The sequence below is a fragment of the Apium graveolens genome, chromosome 3, assembly GCF_009905375.1.
Source record: "Apium graveolens cultivar Ventura chromosome 3, ASM990537v1, whole genome shotgun sequence".
In the NCBI taxonomy this organism is placed as follows: Eukaryota; Viridiplantae; Streptophyta; class Magnoliopsida; order Apiales; family Apiaceae; genus Apium; species Apium graveolens.
The window spans coordinates 109157834-109181101 of record NC_133649.1 but is presented as its reverse complement, the minus strand read 5'-3'; the positions used below and the strand labels follow the sequence as shown (position 1 = coordinate 109181101).

General features: G+C 38.2%; 1 non-coding gene across 1 annotated transcript; it reads left to right on the top strand.

Moving 5' to 3' along the window:
* The first annotated feature begins 21806 nt into the window (after window positions 1-21806).
* Window positions 21807-21913, top strand: LOC141715544 (small nucleolar RNA R71). The gene has a single exon (XR_012572302.1). It is a non-coding gene; the product is annotated as a small nucleolar RNA R71 (small nucleolar RNA).
* Window positions 21914-23268: the final 1355 nt, after the last annotated feature.

Sequence of the window (23268 nt, the reverse complement as noted above, 5' to 3'; positions counted from 1 at the left end):
GCAAGGCTGCTGCGCGGCCGCTCAGCATTGCTGCGCGGGCGCGCAGGACCCTACTGGAAAAATTCCAGGTTTGCTCCGTTTCTTCGCCGTAATCTGCCCGTTCTTTTCCTCTCGCAATGGTGAACACATGCCAAGGCTTATTCTTGATGATTCCTCCTCCGAAATGCAACTAATACCCTGAAATCCATAAACACTAGAAAAACGCATCAAATACACAAAATACTTGATTTCAAGACACCAATTTAAGCCATTTTAAGACGTTCTAAGTGGTATAAAATGCCACTTATCACACCCCCAAACTTAAATCGATGCTTGTCCTCAAGCGTCACAGACTCAAAACAACTAAAAATATGCATGAATGCAATCTATATGAAAATGCAACGATCCCCCTTACTACAATTAACCAACCAAATTGTCACGTCTCAACGAATGCAGTTAGACACTAAAGATCAATAAACTCATGCAAACGAACATACAGCCAGAAACGTGGTGTGTGCAACTGCTTAACAGATATGCTTCGGAACTAGACCAATTACTATGACTAGACTATCCTCAAGGCAATCCTACGATTTTACAAAGAATAAAAATTCTAGTCACAAAGTGATATACAACACTATAAGAACTTTGGAGCTTACTACGGAATCGTGCTTTTTATTTACAACTCAAATGCTTATTTGACCGTGCAATGAGTGAGGTCCACAAAAGACTTATACAATGGTATCCATGTAATGAGCGTTAGGTTAGCGGATCCCAGACTCTAAAAGCCTTAGGTCACTAGGCACAAAGTCCCCTAAGAACTTAATAACTCGAATACCAAAGAACCCACTCTTGATCAATTATGCAAATTTTTTTTTTCTTTTCTGAGCAAGTGCGTTTCGCTCCATCTTGCTCAACCCTAGACTACTCGCATAACATGCGAGCCGACTACTAGCCATTTGACGCCTAGCCACAACTAGCAACAAATTCCATTTTTACTCCATTTTTTTTTCTTTTTCATGCCTTTACCACTAAGAACCTATTATCAAATTCTAAGCATAATAAATAGATTATCCTCGAAAATAATCAGATCATAACAACAATCTAGCCCTTAAGCATTCTCTAAGACTTAGTGAAAATACAAGTGCTTCTAGCATGCATATCAACCTACACAACTTAATAACACTTTAATGCTATCACTACACTCGCATCAATATCACAATTCAGTCGATAAATCATTGCAAAAGGGATCATGGTATATGCATGAGCTATATGATATGACAAACAAATAAAGCTATATAAAAAAAACTATATGGCAAAAATTATGCAACTATATGAACTAACTATCATGAATATGCAGCTATATGACACACACAAAATATTCCTTAACTACCACCCCCAAACTTAAAATCTTCACTGTCCCCAGTGAAGGTAGTAGAAAGGAACACATGGTATACCTACTCGGAGTCATCATCATCATCACCCTCAGTGGGTGGAGTATCAGGCGGCGGGTATGCAGAGTCCTCACCAAAAACTGGCCACTGGATATCAGCTCCAAGGCCTCGAAAAGCAGTCCCTAACGCAAGGGTGAGCTCCTGAGCAAACCTGCTCTGCGTCTCATACATGGCATCCATCCGCCGTGAAAGCCTCCTATACTGGGCATCACCCATCCCAGCACCCTCCTGAGCTCTCGAAGAACCAGCCTCACCACGCCCTGGCCTAGCCATAGTAGCACCTCGTGCTAGACACCCTCCTGGAAGACAATAACCCAGCCCATGCTCCTCAGGCTCACCACCGGTCCACTCCTGCATCCCATTCAGAGTGCCAGAATCTATCGGAGCTGCTGGCAACTGCAACTGCTCATGAGCCGGCCAATTCACTCCTACTGCTCGGCATAGCTTCGTAACCGTGGATGCATAAGGGATGTTCATATGCTTTGCTCCCCTCAAAAACTTCAGAATTCCTTGGTAGATAAACTCACCAAGGTCCATATAGTATTCCTCATTCAGAATTCCCCACAACAACTATGCTCTCTCAACTGTGACCTCGTGTGCATGTGAAGAAGGTAAAATATTAGCACATATAAATGCATTCCATGCACGGGCATACCTGTTCATGGCGATCGCCGGAAAGTGATGATACTCATTATTGGCTGGACTGCGGTTCCAAACTGTGCCCGGTCGACAGAGAGTCGCACAAATCAAATCCAAGTCAAAATCCTCAGCAGTCTTTTCATTCCAGTTCTCCTCCTCGGGCTTCCTCTCTCGCTGTCCAATCACACGGCGAATCGCCGCAGGATGATAATCAACCGTCAGCCCACGAACTACAGAAAACCCATTCTTTTCAGCCTTCGCGTTCGCGTAGAACTCGCGAACAACACTCATCGGTACTGCTTCGGGTGACTCACAAAAAGCTATCCACCCCTTCTCTGCAATCATGGGCAACAACTCACCATCCCACTCTGATGGTAAAAACCCCCTCTCCTTCAGAATCGGCTTCCCCAACAGCCTAGTGCACTCCTCCTCCGCAGCTCTGTCAGTTAACCGAGGCCTTGCAGCAGTACCCCTTGATGAATCAGCAGTAGGAACTGTGCTGCTGTTGTCAATAGTGCGTGCTCTCTTGGGTGCCATTGATTTGTGAATAAAAGTGTGTAAGAACTGATTTTTGATGTTTATGAGAGGGTTTAAGTGTAGGAAGTTTGTGGGAGATATGTAGGATAGGTGTATGTATATATAGTGTGTGGAGTAGGTTAAATTAGATTAGGAGTGGGGTTGAGGGATAAAATCATGGGGTAATGGGAAAAGAATTCGTGGGTTTATGGGCTGTGATGGGTTTTTGTGTTTTTGTTTTTTTTTTTTCTGAATTGTAAAAAATTTTCTGGAACTCGACCCCTGCGCGGCCGCTCAGCATTTCTGCGCGGGCGCGCAGCAAGCTGCGCGGCCGCTCAGCATAGCTGCGCGGGTGCGCAGAGGGTCTCTGGAAAAAAAAATTTCAGCCCCTTTTTTCTGATTTTTTTGTGTTTTTGGATAGGTTATTAACTTCTAAGGGATCCTGTAACAACAATTCATGGGTTGCCTCCCACGCAGCGCTTTCTTTTTCGTCACTAGCTTGACGTTCCGTACCTTTCTCAAGTAGTCAACAAAATGGCACTAACCACCTCTCGGTTTGCCATGTCCCCATAGTAGTGCTTCAACCGCTGACCGTTAACCTTGAATGCTTGGTCCGAATCATTCTCAAAAATTTCCACCGCTCCATGTGGAAACACAGTTTTGACAATAAAAGGTCCAGACCACCTTGATTTCAACTTCCCAGGAAAAAGTCGGAGCCGAGAGTTGAATAACAGAACTTGTTGCCCTGGCACAAATAACTTAGGATGTAGCTTCCTATCGTGCCACCTCTTCGCCTTTTCCTTATACATTTTGTTATTCTCGTACGCTTGAAGTCGAAATTCATCAAGTTCATTAAGCTGAAGCATTCTTTTCTTACCAGCTGCATCTAAATCCAGGTTCAATTTCTTCAATGCCCAGTAGGCCTTATGCTCAAGCTCCGCCGGTAGATGACATCCCTTACCGTACACCAACTGAAATGGTGACATCCCAAGTGGAGTTTTGTATGCTGTTCTGTAAGCCCAAACAGCTTCATCGAGCTTTAAAGACCAATCCTTCCTTGACGGACAAACAACCTTCTCTAGAATGCGCTTTATCTCTCTGTTAGACACTTCCGCTTGACCATTTGTTTACGGATGATAGGCAGTAGCTACTCGATGATTCACATTATAACGCTGCATCATAGAAGTGAACTTACGGTTGCAAAAATGCGATCCTTCATCACTTATGATTACCCGAGGCGTTCCAAACCTTGTGAAAATTTGCTTATGAAGAAAATTTAGTACTACCTTTGCATCATTTGTCGGTAAAGCTTTAACTTCGACCCATTTTGAGACATAATCGACTGCCAGCAAGATGTACTGATTATTGCAAGATGAGATAAAAGGCCCCATGAAATCTATTCCCCATACATCAAAGACCTCAACTTCAAGCATCACATTTAATGGCATCTCATCTATAACACCCTCCAAATCCGGGGTATAGATTTGGGGCATTATTAACAACAATTACCAACTATACCTGCACAAGCGGAATATAAATATAATAATTACCCCGAACTATCACTACTCAGGATCTTTTAAGGTTTGAGTTTGAAAAACAAGAATCATGCACTACACTTTATTACAAACCCAACTAAATAAAACCTGTCTCAAGAACTCTCTTTATTACAAAACTTTATTCTATCTACAGTTTCCCTACACAATCTTTTATTCAAACTACACAAAACTTTTATTCAACCCAACATTACTACTTATCCTGCTACACCTGATCTGGCACTTCAAAACTCTCTTCGGGAATAGGAAGGAACGCTCTTGGTATAAGAGGGTCCCGCTGCTTGACTCGCTTCTTGACTACGCGGGTCCTGATGGGTTTCATTCTCTACCTTAACTGTAAAACAATAGGAGTGACAATAAAAGAAATGAGCCAAAATTGCTCAACAAGCCTGCAAAAGTATATATATATGGTATAGAGAAAGAGAAATAAGAGAAACAATAAGCTGTTGGTTGTAACAACCATCTGTATCTGTATATGATAATAATTTGCCAATGATGGCGAGTGCCAAATGAACAAGACTGGAAACAAGAACCAACATATGCACTATAATCTGCTGATCAGTCAGAATATAGTGCGAATCTATACCCAACTGCATAGACCCAACCAACATTAGGAGTACTCAGGCAACTATGGCCTATTAATTAATGACCTGGGTAAAACCCAGCTCGTAAAGTAACCATCCAGTCCAAGGCTTAGCATCCGGAATAATCGGAATGCTATTGATATATCCTAACACCAGGATATACCCGACTATATGTAACAAGGGTAAAGGAATTGAAATATGAACAAGAATTCCATAAATTGGGTAAATCAAGAATTTAAATGAAATGGAACAAGTGATATAAATGGTAACAGTGTATATGAACAATAATTATCAAAGAGAATTGATACGATAGAAAGGAATTATAAATCACTATTCTGAATTTAGAATAGGGGAAAAACTTGCATAATATAATTCGAAATGAACATCACTTGAACGATAAGTGAAGTTAGGGGTACTTGCCTTTCGCGTACTTAACCTGATTTAACTTACTGCCTTCTGACCCTAGCTTGCTCTGCCTTGCTAACACTGAACAAATCATAGAAAGATAGGTGTTTAGATAATTTACTATATACGTGTATCTTGAATTGATATCACGCAACCTTATCGGTCTACCCATGCGTTTCTATCTGACTCGCATATATATATACATATATTTACATAACACATTTATACACATAATCACATATAACACGTAACACGTAAAGCACACAATCAATTTCTAGATTATAATTATTTTTAGAATCAATTCTAGGCTTATATCTGCATTACTAGTTGTATCTGATTTTATTATAATTTTTCGGGATTTATTCGGCTCAACTATATCCCTACTAGGACCTTCGAACTATCAATTATCACCAATCACTCTTTTTCAGAAGAAATTATAACCTACAATTATTTTTATTGGATTCGTCTCATTTTTCTGAGTCTAGGGGTCTTCGTTTCACTCAAATCGGACTAACGGTTAAATTGTTATGAATTAAACACTGATAATTCAATTTATTATTCATTATAAATAATTATTACAACCTTTAAATCCTAAAATAATTTTTACATAATTATTTAAGAAAAATCAAAGTCAAAAATAATTTTTTTATAATTTTTGGAGTTAAAACGAAGAAGTTACGATTTATTGAAAATTATGTGATTAATTATTGAAATAATTAATCACTTAATAAATAAATAACTAATAAATAATTAATAGATGATTATTTACTAATTTAAAATAATTAATCCCTAATTATTAGGATTAATCACAATTTATTATAATATTTATAACTTATCGATATTTATTCGATTAGATCGATTATTTACAAATAATCAATCAACTTAATTAACTGATACGCTATTTATCGAATAGCTACGAATTATTCGAGTTATAGATCACTTAACGATTAATCACTCGTATCTTCACGAGCCACTCGCAACTCCCGCATAATTATCGATCTATTAGATTATTATTGAAACTCGTACGATTCGTTAATTAATTAATTACTGATAACTATCTATACGATACGAATAATTATTACAATATTATTCGAATAACTAACGCTCGGATAATAATTTAATTATCGAATCATTACTCGTAATAATAACTAATTATCGAATTATTAATCATATTATTTAATTATTTCTAATCTTTATTTATTAATTAATTACCTAATTATTAATTAATTACCTAATTATTAATTAATTAGATAACTAATAAATAATTAGATAAATAATTAAATAATTAATTAAATAAATAAATTCGAATTTATAATTAAATAAAATAATTCAGAAATTATAAATACTATTTTTCAGAATATACAATTAATTTTTTAATTAATTATTAGAATTATTAAAACTGATTTTTAATTACTAAAATATAAATAAATTATTAATTTAATCAAAAACACAAAAACAGAAACAGGTTTTGGGTTGCAAGGATCAAACCCGGGTCGAAACCGGGTTGCAACCGGGTCGTCCCCAACCCAAACGGGTCGGGAAGAACACCGGCCAAAAAAACCCAGAATCCGACGCCGGCGTTTGATTCCGGTGAGCCTCGATCCCCCCCAAACAGCATGGTTTCGATCGGGAATTGCAGGGTTTCTCTTCCCCGTGACTGCAGAAAGACGACCCTGCCCCCAGTTGCCTTCCACCGTCCCTGCTTCGCCTTCTCCGGCCAACGCCGCCTCCATCGCCGACGAGCTCATCGGAAAAACGATTCTTGCTAAATCGTAAACTAAAATTCACAAAACCGGTGCCAATCGACTGGAAATTTAACAATCTACACGATTCTAACAACAAAATTCTCTAACAATCACTCGAACTCAAAACCCGAATTCAAAACGGGTCGAACACTCAAAAACACGATTCACTAATCCGGGAATAGAAAAATTAAATAAAAATATGTATAATCATCTACACAACCTGGGCAATCGATTCATATAACTTTCATCAACCAAAACACAACGATTTGCAAATACCCAAATTAGTTCAAGAACCCTAAAAATCGAATTGAAAATCGAAGCAACAAAACACGAAATTGATGACAGAAATCGAAAGTAGAGATCAACAGCTTTCGATTGAGTACTCACATGTCTGATTTGGAGGTCGGAATCACGATCAAATCGCTGCTTGAATCTCAAGAACACCAAACCCTAATTCCCCTTTTCTGATTTTCTTTTTATTTTCTGATTTTTTTAATAATAATTAACTAATTAATTAATAACAAAACAGCTATTTATAGTACTGAAAATAATACCCCTAAATAAAATTAAGGGGCTAATTACACTCCTAATAAAAATATTTGGCCCTAATTTTCATAATTTTTGGGTATTAAAATTTAATTTTTAAATATCCAATAAATATAAAATAAATACTAAAAATTCCCAAAAATTGTGAAAAATACAAAAATACAAAGAAAAATGATATATGATAATTTCATGATCATATAAAAATAAAAATGTGATTTTTTGTGGGGCTTTTGGTACCCGAAGGGGTCCGGAAAAGTCGTTTTTTCGCGAAAAAGGTCAATTGGTAAAACGTCTAGGGGTTCAGAATAGCGATACGGTATAGGGCATTTTTAATAAAACAGAGCCAATGATTTTGTTTGAAATATGGGCTTTTAAAATACTGTTTGAGCTGTACGGGTTTTGATATAATATATATAATTGACGATAAAACGCTCAATAAATATCCAAAACACGTTTGGATCAAAACAACCAACACATAACACATAGCAGTTAGGGTTCAACGACTTAACACATTTAATCACATAATAATACACATAATTTATTATTATTATAACATAATACAAGCGTAATTCCTCGGTCGTTACATTCTTCCCCCCTTAACAAGATTCTGTCCTCAGAATCTAATTATGTAAATAACTGAGGATACTTTTCTAACATTTCACTCTCAAGCTCCCAGGTTGATTCTTCAACCACTGGGTTTCTCCATAAAACTCTCACTAATGACACAGACTTATTTCTTAATACTCTTTCTTGCCTATCTAGAATTCTTATTGGCTGTTCTACATATGACAAATCTGCCCGAAGTTCTACTGGTTCATATTCTATTACATGCCTTGTATCAGGATTATACCTCTTAAGCATAGATACATGAAATACGTTGTGAATGTGCTGCATATGGGGCGGTAGAGCTAACTCGTACGCAACCTTCCCAATTTTCTTCAAAATCTCAAATGGTCCAACGTATCGTGGCTTCAATTTCCCTTTATTGCCAAATCTGGTCAATCCTTTCCATGGCGATATTTTGAGCAATACGTGTTCTCCTTCCTGATAATCCATATCCTTCCTGGCTTGGTTTGCATATCTGCTTTGTCTGTTTTGTGCTGCCTCGATTCGTTTTCGAATAAGATCAATCTTTTCTTTTGTCTGCTGAATTAATTCTGGACCCAAAATCTTGCGTTCTCCAACTTCATCCCAGTACACGGGTGATCTGCATTTCCTCCCATATAATGCTTCATACGGTGGCATTCCAATACTGGCGTGATAGCTGTTATTATAAGAAAATTCCACTAGGGGTAAATGTTCATCCCAACTGCCTTCAAAATCGATCGCACAAACTCGTAACATGTCTTCAATGGTTTGAATTGTCCTTTCACTTTGGCCGTCAGTTTGCGGATGATAAGCTGTACTCATATTCAACTTCGTTCCTAGACATTCTTGAAATTGCCTCCAAAATCTTGAATTGAAACGAGGATCTCGATCCGATACAATTGATAATGGTACTCCATGACGCATCACAATTTCTTTGAGATACATGTGCACTAATTTGTCGAGTGAAAATCTTTCATTAATTGGTAGAAAATGTGCCGACTTCGTAAGTCTGTCGATGATAACCCATATCGCATCATGATTTGCCCTAGTCTTCGGTAGACCTACCACAAAATCCATCGCTAGATGTTCCCATTTCCATTCCGGAATGTCTAATGGTTGCAATAATCCACTCGGACGTTGGTGTTCTGCTTTAACTCGCTGGCATGTGTAGCATTTACTCACCCATTCTGCTATCTCCTTCTTCATATTCGGCCACCAAAAGTTTTCCTTCAAATCGCGATACATTTTCGTGCTTCCTGGATGAATGGAATACTTCGAATTGTGCGCATCTCGCATAACTTCTTCTTTTAATTCTGCTACATTAGGGATCCAGATTCTTGACGCAAAACGTAAAATTCCCTCATTATCTTTCTGAGTTGTAATCTCTTCTCCTGTTAAGTTGTCGTCTTGGCTCATCACTTCTTCTTGACAACGGCGAATCTTTTCTAGCAATTCTGGTTGGAAAGTCATAGCGTAGATAGTTTCTGCAGATTCATCGGGAATACGAATTTCGATTTCCAACTTGTCGAATTCCTTGGCCAATTCTTCGCACGAAGTTAACCGATTTAACCTTTCTTTTCTGCTTAGCGCATCCGCTACAACATTTGCTTTTCCTGGATGATAGCTAATTGTAACATCGTAATCTTTAATCAATTCCAGCCATCGACGTTGTCGCATGTTCAGTTCCTTTTGCGTGAAGATATACTTCAGACTTTTATGATCCGTGTAGATTTCACATTTTTCACCGTACAGATAATGTCTCCAAAGCTTCAATGCAAAAACAATTGCTGCTAGTTCCAGATCATGCGTAGGATATTTCTGTTCATGGGGTTTAAGTTGTCTCGACGCATAAGCAATGACGTTACCATGTTGCATCAATACACATCCTAAACCACGATATGAAGCGTCACTGTAGATAACAAAATTTCCTTGCTCGTCTGGCAATACTAATACTGGTGCCGTCACCAACCGATTCTTCAACTCTTGAAAACTTTCTTCACACTTACTATTCCATTCGAACTTTTCACTTTGTCGAGTTAAGTTGGTCAGCGGTGTAGCTATCTTCGCAAAATCTTTGACAAATCTTCGATAATATCCTGCCAAACCTAAGAAACTTCGAACCTCTGTCGGCGTCTTTGGTCTTTCCCAATTCAACACAGCTTCAATCTTTGTTGGATCAACTTGAATGCCTTCTCTGCTGATGATGTGCCCAAGAAACTGCACTTCTTTCAACCAAAATTCGCATTTGGAAAATTTTGCATAAAGCTGCTCCTTCCGTAATATTTCCAATGTCATTCTTAAATGCGCTGCATGCTCTTCTTCCGTCTTTGAATAGATCAAGATGTCATCAATAAATATAATGATAAACTTATCCAAACACTTCTTGAATATTCGATTCATCAAATCCATAAACGCTGCAGGTGCATTCGTCAATCCAAAAGCCATTACAAGAAATTCATAGTGTCCGTACCTTGTTCTAAACGCTGTCTTTGGAATATCTTCGACCTTGATCTTTAACTGATGATAGCCTGATCGTAAGTCGATTTTCGAAAACCATGCTGCTCCTTTTAGTTGATCAAATAAATCATCAATGCGAGGTAAAGGATATTTATTCTTGATAGTTAACTTGTTCAGCTCACGATAGTCAATACACAGTCGCATACTACCGTCCTTCTTTTTCACGAACAATACCGGCGCACCCCATGGGGATACACTTGGCCTTACAATTCCTTTGTCAAGAAGTTCTTGCAACTGCTTTGCTAATTCCCTCATTTCAACAGGTGCCATTCTATATGGAGCTTTCGAAATTGGTTCAGTCCCTGGCGGCAAGTCAATAGTGAACTCGATTTCTCGATCTGGTGGAAGTCCTGGTAATTCGTCCGGAAAAACATCAAGAAATTCACAAACTACAGGAATATCTTCAATCTTCAAATCTCCCTTATCAACATCCCGTACATAAGCTAAATAAGCTTGACATCCTTGATGTAGCAATCTTCTCGTCTGCATTATTGATAGGAATCTCTGCTTTTGCTTCTCACCTTTAAATATTACCGTTTCCTTTTCTTCAGTTTGCAATTTCACTCTCTTATTCGCACAGTCAATTTGAGCATTATTACTAGACAGCCAATCCATTCCTAAAATAATATCAAACTCCCCTAACCTAAAAGGTATCAAATCAACTGAAAAATGACATCTTCCTATCTCAATATCACAGCTCGGACATACTCGATCTACTGCAACCTGATCATTATTTGCTAATTTTATGACTAACACTTCATCCAACCACTGAATTTCACAATCTATCTTAGAGATAAAAGCTTCAGAAATAAAAGATCTAGTAGCTCCTGAATCAATCAATACCAAAGCATTTACGGAATTTACAGGAAGTGTACCTGCAACCACATTCGGATTCTGTACCGCTTCCTTCATTGACATGTTGAAAGTCCTTGCTCTGGGCTGATTTTGCTGTGGTAGTGGAGGTGGAGGTAATGCTAAAACTCTTGGAATACTGGCAGCCATTGCAATTCCTCTGCAGTCTTTGGCGATATGTCCTTTTCTCCCACATTGAAAACAAGTAACTTCTGCCTTTCCCATTGGACATTCTCCAGAATAGTGTCCCCTTTGCTTGCACTTGAAACACGTAACATTTAGCTTGTTGCAAACTCCTGTATGCTTTCTACCACACGTTCTGCAATCAGGTATAGGCGGTCGGATAAGCCTTTGCTGAGTTGGGGCAGGTAGTCGATTACCCATCCTCTGGTTGTTTTGCTCTGGCCTTTTGAAATGTACTTTTCCCCGAGCTTGAAATCCTGGCCTTTTGTTGAAACGATTCTGAAAATTCCCTGGTCCTTTCTCTTTCTGAGCTGCTTCGCTTTCTCCTTCAATAATCATAGCCTTCTGAACAACAGCCGTATAAGTTGTCAATTCAAACACAGCTACCCTACTACGAATCCATGATTTTAATCCTTGCTGAAATCTCTTGGCCCGCTTCTCGTCCGTGTCCACCTGTTCTGGAACAAACCTTGCCAATTCAGTAAACTTGGTTTCATAATCCGCAACCGATAAGTTGTCTTGTTTCAGCTCCAAGAACTTGATCTCCATCTGGTTCTTCATAAAACGAGGAAAATATTTCTCCAAGAAAAGATCAGTGAATCTGTTCCAGTTCACCATACCTTCTTCCAAAGCTTTCTTTGATTCCCACCAGTAATTAGCTTCGCCTTTTAGAAAATAGCTAGCAAAATCTGTCTTCTGTTCTTCCTCGACCTTTGCCAACGAAAAAGCCTTTTCCATCTCTTTCAGCCAAGCTCTCGCTTTCGTAGGATCTGTGGAACCCATAAATTCCGGTGGCTTCACCGACTGAAATTGCTTGAAGGTAGTCGTAGGTGCTGCTGGTGGTATTTGATGTCCTGGATGAGCGGCTTGCTGTAACATCTGTTGCTGGAACTGCTGTTGCTGTTGCTGCATTTGTTGTTGCATCATCAACATCTGCTGTTGCATGAGATTAAACATCTGATCCATCTGTCTATTATTGTTTTGGCCCTCGGTGTTTCCATTCGATGAGTCGGGCTGCGCTTTTCTCTTAGGTGCCATTTTTCTGATAAATAAATAATGGACCTTATTTAATAACAGTATATTAAACATATATTAAAACAGTCGATTCAAGAAAATAACTTATTAAATAACTGAATAAATAAAACAGTATGATATGTTAAAAATTTTTTTTTTTTTTTTTTTTTTTTTTTTTTTTTTTTTTTTTTTTTTACAACAAGATCGTAAATAAAACAACATTTGTAAATATGCAATGGTACTGAAATAAATGTAAATGCTTAAATGACTGGAAATAAAATAAAGAAAACGTGCAAAAGATTATCTCATATATATATATATAGGTAGAACACCAGCTACAGGTGTCAGTGCTTGATACAAAATCCTATGATATAACAGTCGTACTGCTACTACTATCAGTCAGAGTCAGTAGCTACACTCATACAAACTGGTCATACAATACTATGCTGCCTCTATCTACAAAATATACATAATACAACACTCATCGATCTGCTGGTCTCAAAATCCTGGTGGTACGTGGCTCAACTCCTCCTGCACTGCCTCTAGCACTGCCTCGGTAAGTCCCAATGCTCTGCGATATGCTGTCTCCGTACTAAGATCCTGCTGTCTCAAATCAGTAAGCTGCTGCGAGCTAACCCGGTGAATATGATGTAGTCTCTCTCTCAGTATATAATCCGGTCGTAATGCTCTGACAGGACCATCCGTCTGTGTCTCATACAATCCAAGGATCTCTCTACACTGGTTCTGCCATCTAATCCTCTCCTCCCTCTCTGCCTGAAAGCGCTGGTAAGTCACGGTATGATGCTCCTGAAGATCAGTGCTGGAACCTCGAGAAGGTAATGGTCCATCTACCACGACCTCATCCATAAACTCCGGCTGAGGAAACTGATACACTCCTGGAACAGGTGCATAAATGGCTAATGGGGCAGGAAATAAGACAGGCTGCTCCATAGGCGCATATACAGGCGGCACTGCCTCTGGCTCCATCGGTGGCATCTCTGGAATCTCAACTGGTGGCATAGGAATCTGAGGCTCTAAATCCTCCCACTGCGGAAGATCAACCATATCAGGAATATCAAACATCGGAAAATCTAATGGTGGAATATCTGGTATCTCTGGCTCAACATATGGAAAATAATCTGCAAAACCTGGTACCTCCGGGGGAAGTGGTATCTCTGGTGCTGGCTCAGGTGGCAATGGAGGTAAAACCTGCTCTGACACTGGGGCTATTACCGGTGCATCCACTGGATCTGTCTCGGTCCTCTCCGTAGATGATGATAAAGAAGCCATCTAATATACATAAAAATAATAACACAAAAACAATCAAATCACAATCCTATAACTCATACTTCTAATCACATAGACAAACAGTCCTAACACTCCCACTCTCATCCTATCTTATTTTCCTATCTTATCTCAATCCTAACATTCTTGTTTTCCAAGGTCAAAACTAAGCTCTGATACCAACTATAACACCCTCCAAATCCGGGGTATAGATTTGGGGCATTATTAACAACAATTACCAACTATACCTGCACAAGCGGAATATAAATATAATAATTACCCCGAACTATCACTACTCAGGATCTTTTAAGGTTTGAGTTTGAAAAACAAGAATCATGCACTACACTTTATTACAAACCCAACTAAATAAAACCTGTCTCAAGAACTCTCTTTATTACAAAACTTTATTCTATCTACAGTTTCCCTACACAATCTTTTATTCAAACTACACAAAACTTTTATTCAACCCAACATTACTACTTATCCTGCTACACCTGATCTGGCACTTCAAAACTCTCTTCGGGAATAGGAAGGAACGCTCTTGGTATAAGAGGGTCCCGCTGCTTGACTCGCTTCTTGACTACGCGGGTCCTGATGGGTTTCATTCTCTACCTTAACTGTAAAACAATAGGAGTGACAATAAAAGAAATGAGCCAAAATTGCTCAACAAGCCTGCAAAAGTATATATATATGGTATAGAGAAAGAGAAATAAGAGAAACAATAAGCTGTTGGTTGTAACAACCATCTGTATCTGTATATGATAATAATTTGCCAATGATGGCGAGTGCCAAATGAACAAGACTGGAAACAAGAACCAACATATGCACTATAATCTGCTGATCAGTCAGAATATAGTGCGAATCTATACCCAACTGCATAGACCCAACCAACATTAGGAGTACTCAGGCAACTATGGCCTATTAATTAATGACCTGGGTAAAACCCAGCTCGTAAAGTAACCATCCAGTCCAAGGCTTAGCATCCGGAATAATCGGAATGCTATTGATATATCCTAACACCAGGATATACCCGACTATATGTAACAAGGGTAAAGGAATTGAAATATGAACAAGAATTCCATAAATTGGGTAAATCAAGAATTTAAATGAAATGGAACAAGTGATATAAATGGTAACAGTGTATATGAACAATAATTATCAAAGAGAATTGATACGATAGAAAGGAATTATAAATCACTATTCTGAATTTAGAATAGGGGAAAAACTTGCATAATATAATTCGAAATGAACATCACTTGAACGATAAGTGAAGTTAGGGGTACTTGCCTTTCGCGTACTTAACCTGATTTAACTTACTGCCTTCTGACCCTAGCTTGCTCTGCCTTGCTAACACTGAACAAATCATAGAAAGATAGGTGTTTAGATAATTTACTATATACGTGTATCTTGAATTGATATCACGCAACCTTATCGGTCTACCCATGCGTTTCTATCTGACTCGCATATATATATACATATATTTACATAACACATTTATACACATAATCACATATAACACGTAACACGTAAAGCACACAATCAATTTCTAGATTATAATTATTTTTAGAATCAATTCTAGGCTTATATCTGCATTACTAGTTGTATCTGATTTTATTATAATTTTTCGGGATTTATTCGGCTCAACTATATCCCTACTAGGACCTTCGAACTATCAATTATCACCAATCACTCTTTTTCAGAAGAAATTATAACCTACAATTATTTTTATTGGATTCGTCTCATTTTTCTGAGTCTAGGGGTCTTCGTTTCACTCAAATCGGACTAACGGTTAAATTGTTATGAATTAAACACTGATAATTCAATTTATTATTCATTATAAATAATTATTACAACCTTTAAATCCTAAAATAATTTTTACATAATTATTTAAGAAAAATCAAAGTCAAAAATAATTTTTTTATAATTTTTGGAGTTAAAACGAAGAAGTTACGATTTATTGAAAATTATGTGATTAATTATTGAAATAATTAATCACTTAATAAATAAATAACTAATAAATAATTAATAGATGATTATTTACTAATTTAAAATAATTAATCCCTAATTATTAGGATTAATCACAATTTATTATAATATTTATAACTTATCGATATTTATTCGATTAGATCGATTATTTACAAATAATCAATCAACTTAATTAACTGATACGCTATTTATCGAATAGCTACGAATTATTCGAGTTATAGATCACTTAACGATTAATCACTCGTATCTTCACGAGCCACTCGCAACTCCCGCATAATTATCGATCTATTAGATTATTATTGAAACTCGTACGATTCGTTAATTAATTAATTACTGATAACTATCTATACGATACGAATAATTATTACAATATTATTCGAATAACTAACGCTCGGATAATAATTTAATTATCGAATCATTACTCGTAATAATAACTAATTATCGAATTATTAATCATATTATTTAATTATTTCTAATCTTTATTTATTAATTAATTACCTAATTATTAATTAATTACCTAATTATTAATTAATTAGATAACTAATAAATAATTAGATAAATAATTAAATAATTAATTAAATAAATAAATTCGAATTTATAATTAAATAAAATAATTCAGAAATTATAAATACTATTTTTCAGAATATACAATTAATTTTTAATTAATTATTAGAATTATTAAAACTGATTTTTAATTACTAAAATATAAATAAATTATTAATTTAATCAAAAACACAAAAACAGAAACAGGTTTTGGGTTGCAAGGATCAAACCCGGGTCGAAACCGGGTTGCAACCGGGTCGTCCCCAACCCAAACGGGTCGGGAAGAACACCGGCCAAAAAAACCCAGAATCCGACGCCGGCGTTTGATTCCGGTGAGCCTCGATCCCCCCCAAACAGCATGGTTTCGATCGGGAATTGCAGGGTTTCTCTTCCCCGTGACTGCAGAAAGACGACCCTGCCCCCAGTTGCCTTCCACCGTCCCTGCTTCGCCTTCTCCGGCCAACGCCGCCTCCATCGCCGGCGAGCTCATCGGAAAAACGATTCTTGCTAAATCGTAAACTAAAATTCACAAAACCGGTGCCAATCGACTGGAAATTTAACAATCTACACGATTCTAACAACAAAATTCTCTAACAATCACTCGAACTCAAAACCCGAATTCAAAACGGGTCGAACACTCAAAAACACGATTCACTAATCCGGGAATAGAAAAATTAAATAAAAATATGTATAATCATCTACACAACCTGGGCAATCGATTCATATAACTTTCATCAACCAAAACACAACGATTTGCAAATACCCAAATTAGTTCAAGAACCCTAAAAATCGAATTGAAAATCGAAGCAACAAAACACGAAATTGATGACAGAAATCGAAAGTAGAGATCAACAGCTTTCGATTGAGTACTCACATGTCTGATTTGGAGGTCGGAATCACGATCAAATCGCTGCTTGAATCTCAAGAACACCAAACCCTAATTCCCCTTTTCTGATTTTCTTTTTATTTTCTGATTTTTTTAATAATAATTAACTAATTAATTAATAACAAAACAGCTATTTATAGTACTGAAAATAATACCCCTAAATAAAATTAAGGGGCTAATTACACTCCTAATAAAAATATTTGGCCCTAATTTTCATAATTTTTGGGTATTAAAATTTAATTTTTAAATATCCAATAAATATAAAATAAATACTAAAAATTCCCAAAAATTGTGAAAAATACAAAAATACAAAGAAAAATGATATATGATAATTTCATGATCATATAAAAATAAAAATGTGATTTTTTGTGGGGCTTTTGGTACCCGAAGGGGTCCGGAAAAGTCGTTTTTCGCGAAAAAGGTCAATTGGTAAAACGTCTAGGGGTTCAGAATAGCGATACGGTATAGGGCATTTTTAATAAAACAGAGCCAATGATTTTGTTTGAAATATGGGCTTTTAAAATACTGTTTGAGCTGTACGGGTTTTGATATAATATATATAATTGACGATAAAACGCTCAATAAATATCCAAAACACGTTTGGATCAAAACAACCAACACATAACACATAGCAGTTAGGGTTCAACGACTTAACACATTTAATCACATAATAATACACATAATTTATTATTATTATAACATAATACAAGCGTAATTCCTCGGTCGTTACATCATCCTTCCTTGACAAATTTCCCACTCTTTGGCAATGATCACACCTTAAAACAAACTGATGAGCATCCTTGAACAAAGTAGGCCAGAAAAAACCTGCTTGCAGAATACGAGCTGCCGTCTTCTCACCTCCATAGTGTCCACCATAAACCGTGGAATGGCAGTCTCGTAATATCCCCTCCGTCTCACAGAACGGGATACATCTCCTGATGATCTGATCAGCTCCCTGTCTAAACAAATATGGTTCATCCCACATATACAACTTCACCTCATGCAGAAACTTCTTCTTTTGAGTGGATGTCAAATTAAGCGGCATTATATTGCTGACAAGATAGTTTACAATATCTGCAAACCATGGTTCTTCCTCCTGAATTGCAAACAACTGCTCATCCGGAAAAGATTCATTGATTAACGTCCTATCTTGTGAAGTAGAATCGGGATTCTCCAACCTAGAGAGATGGTCAGCTACTTGATTCTCGGTACCTTTTCTATCTCTGATCTCTAACTCAAATTCCTGAAGTAAAAGCACCCAACGAATGAGTCTCGGCTTCGAATCCTTCTTAGAAACCAGATAGCGAATAGCTGCATGATCAGTGAATACTGTTACTTTCGTACCAAGCAGATAAGATCGAAATTTCTCAAAGCCAAAGACTATAGCCAAAAGCTCCTTCTCAGTAGTGGTGTAGTTCAATTGGGCCCCATTTAAAGTCTTACTCACATAGTAGACCACATGGAAGAGATTTTTCTTGCGCTGTCCCAGAACTGCACCTACCGCATAGTCACTCGCATCACACATCATCTCAAACGGTTCTGTCCAATCTGGTGCTATAATAACTGGTGTCGTGATCAAACTCTCCTTGAGAGTCTCGAATGCTGCCAAACATTCATCATCAAATTTGAAAGGCACATCTTTCTCAAGTAAATTGCACAACGGCTTAGATATCTTTGAAAAGTCCTTGATGAATCGCCGATAAAAACCCGCATGACCGAGAAAACTACGGATTCCTTTCACCGAATTAGGTGGGGGAAGATTTTCAATGACTCCCACCTTGGCCTTGTCCATCTCCAGACCTTTGCTAGAGACCTTATGCCCAAGGATAATGCCTTCACGCACCATAAAATGACATTTCTCCCAATTAAGCACCAAATTAGTTTCCACGCATCTTTTGAGTACGGCGCGCAGATTATTCAAACATTCATCATATGAGTGTCCAAAGACGGAGAAGTCATCCATGAACACTTCGACGTTATTTCCAATCATGTCAGAGAATATAGCCATCATACATCTCTGAAAGGTGGCCGGGGCGCCACATAACCCAAACGAAACTCTACGAAAAGCAAATGTGCCAAATGGACAAGTGAAGGTAGTCTTTTCCTGATCCTTTGGTGCAATACAAATCTGATTATACCCGGAATAACCATCCAGAAGACAAAAATACTCATGTCCCGCCAATCTGTCAAGCATTTGATCAATGAATGGGAGAGGGAAGTGATCCTTCCTTGTGGCTTTGTTCAATTTTCTATAATCCATGCATACTCTCCATCCTGTAACTGTTCGAGTAGGGATGAGCTCATTCTTTTCATTTGCGACCACAGTGATACCTCCTTTCTTAGGTACACATTGCACGGGGCTCACCCACGAGCTGTTAGAAATAGGATAAATGATGCCTGCATCTAGCCATTTCAGAATTTCTTTCTTCACCACCTCCTTCATGATCAGGTTCAGTCTTCGCTGCTGTTCCACAGTTGGCTTACTACCTTCTTCTAATAGAATTTTATGCATACAATATGAAGGACTTATCCCCTTGATGTCTGCTATGGTCCATCCTATAGCCGATTTGAATTCTCTCAAAATCCTTAAGAGCTTGTCTTCCTCACTACCTGAAAGGTCAGCTGAAATAATAACAGGTAACGTAGATGAATCACCTAAAAAAGCATACCTCAAGTGTTCAGGTAATGGTTTGAGCTCCAAGGTCGGTGCTTCCTCTATTGATGGTTTGAGCTTCCCTTCAGCATTCTTAAGGTCAGAAGTACCAAGAGATTCAAATGGTATGTCGAGCTTTCGCTTCCATGGAGAAGCGTTCAGATATTGTAATTGCTCGTTGCTATCTTCATCATCGCTGTCAAAATCCCCCACTAAGGCCTTTTCCAATGCATCAGACATTAGGATGTGATCGAGTTCCGAAGTAACTGCGGAATCAATCACATCCACTTTTAAACACTCCTCATCTTCTGTAGGGAATTTCATTGCCTTGAATACGTTGAAGGTCACATCCTGATCTTGGACCCGCATAGTAAGTTCCCCTTTTTGCACATCTATCAAGGTACGGTCAGTAGCCAAGAAAGGCCTCCCCAAGATTATGGGAATCTTCTTATCTTCCTCAAAATCCAGAATAACAAAATCTGCAGGAAAGAAGAGCTTATCCACCTTGACGAGCACATCCTCAGTTATGCCCCTTGGGTAAGTAATGGAACGGTCCGCCAATTGTAGCGACATGTATGTGGGTTTTGGATCAGGCAGATCCAGCTTTTTAAAGATCGACAAGGGCATCAGATTAATGCTTGCTCCCAAATCACAAAGGCACTTGTCAAAAGTTAGATTGCCAATGGTGCAAGGAATGGTGAAGCTTCCTGGATCTTTCAGTTTTGGTGGTAACTTTTGCTGCAGAACAGCGCTGCATTCTTCCGTGAGAGCAACGGTTTCAAGGTCATCCAGTTTCACCTTCCTTGAAAGAATAGTCTTCATAAACTTCGCATAACTAGGCATTTGTTCCAGAGCCTCAGCGAAAGGTATATTGATGTGAAGTTTCTTGAACACCTCCAGAGACTTCCCGAACTGTCTATCCAGCTTTTGTTGCTGCAATCTCTTAGGAAAAGGTGGTGGAGGATAGAGCTGTTTCTCCCCTGTATTAGCCTCAGGGAGAGTGTGTTCAACAGTAGTCTTCCTTGGTTCCGCCACTTTCTCCTTTTGCTTAGATTTTTCATCTCTAACTTCAGCTTCGACTTCTTTTGCCTTTTCAGCATCAGCTACTTTTCCGGACCTTAAGGTAATAGCCTTGACTTGCTCTTTAGCTTCCTTCCTGCCTGGTACTTCCGTGTCACTGGGAAGAGTGCCAGGTTGACGATTGAGCACTGCATTGGCTAATTGACCGATTTGATTTTCCAAGGTCTTGATAGAAACCGCCTGACTCTTGCACAACAGCTTAAGTTCCTCAAAATCAGCACTAGTAGGTCCATCTGCACTTCCCTATTGAGGATATGATTGCCTTGTAGCATACTGCTGTGATTGCTGGAATCCAGGTGGGTTAAACTGTTTACTCACTCCTTGCTGATATGGTGGCTGAATAGCATTCTGATTATTCCCCCAGCTGAAATTTGGATGATTTCTGTTGTTAGGATGATAGGTTGCTGGCACAGGCTGCTGTTGTCGCTGATAATTATTCACATACTGAACAGATTCGTTGACAAGAGAACACTGATCCGTAGCATGACAACCTGCACAAAGCTCACAAACCATAGCTATTTGATTAACTCCATACGTAGCCAAAGAATCAACCTTCATTGATAGCGCTTGGAGCTGGGCTGCAATAGCGGTGGCTGCATCAACTTCCAGAATACCTGCGACCTTGCCTGACGTCATCCTCTGAGTTGGGTTTTGATGCTCGTTTGCAGCCATCGTCTCGATAAGATTATACGCCTCAGTATAGATTTTAGCCCATAAGGCGACTTCAGCTGCTGCATCGAGCATGGGCCGAGATTGGGCCCCCAAACCATTACAAAAACCAGTGATTACCATCCAATCCGGCATTCCATGATGTGGACATTTTCTCAAAATTTCCTTGTAGCGTTCCCAAGCCTCGCACATAGATTCTGTAGGTTGCTGCGCAAACTGAGTAAGAGCACTCCTCATAGCAGCAGTATTTGCCATTGGATAAAACTTCACCAGAAACTTTTGCGCAAGATCTTGCCACGTAGTGATGGACCCAGCTGGTTCAGAATGTAACCAGTCTTTAGCCTTATTCCTCAGTGAGAATGGGAAAAGCCTCAACTTGATAGCCTCATCAGTCACGCCATTATACTTAAAAGTGCTGCAGATCTCGACAAAATTCCTTATGTGCATGTTGGGGTCTTCAGTTGCCGCTCCTCCAAAAGAAACAGAATTCTGCACCATCTGAATAGTGCCCGGCTTGATTTCAAAGGTGTTAGCTTGAATAGCCGGATGAAGGATGCTTGACTGAATGTCATCAATTTTAGGCCGAGAAAAATCCATAAGAGCTGGATCAGCTTGAACAATACGATCTCCCATGTTTACTGGTTCTTTCTGCTCAGTTCCTGAATCCGAATCCTCAAAATCTAACTTCTCCGGAGTATCAAGAACTTCGTCTTTCTCCTCAGCTGTATCTAAGGTCCTCTTGCGAGCACGAGAACGAGTTTGCATAAACGCTTGTTAAAGTACCTGAAACACAACCGAAAAGAGTAATTAACTACTACGTCCTAATCACTGAGTCCTAATGACCAATGATGGTAAGTACATAAACTAAACAAATACGCCGAGTCCCCGGCAGCGGCGCCAAAAACTTGTTAGGGCGAAATCATGCACTAATATTCACGCAAGTATACGCGTTCGCAAGTAATATAGAATACTTTCTAGTTCGTTCCCTCAGAGACTCAGACTAAGTTATTGTCTAATTAAACTCACTCACCAATGTATGATTACTTCTCAATGTTAAGATAACACTTAAAATTGTTGATTAAATATTAACTATAATTAACTACTTAATTAACCACTTAACTAACACTTCAATTTATCAATAATAAAACACTCATGAGATCACAACTTCATTATTACTTCCTTCTATAGCCATTATTATTACCTTTAGCATGTGACAGTGATGATATTAATCGAATAACACGAAACTGATAAAAGCCAACTTTCATTGTACTAATACCATTCTACCAAGCATCCACAATTAAGATAGAAGTTGAATAGTCATCAATTATGTTGAGTTCCTATATGTCTACAGAAATTGACAACACAACGATTTAAGCACAAGTTATTCCTTTTGATTATATAAGGCAAATAAAACTGTTAGAGTTACCTACTAATCATGCACAACGTACATGAACCTATGCTAGCATGGCAAGTTCTAAATCTCAAGATCCACCGTCGCTTCACAAGAGATTAATACCCTGTCTTATATGTTCGCGACGCACATAAGACGAATACGCACAACCAATACTAGATATCATGCAATCATCACACACTAA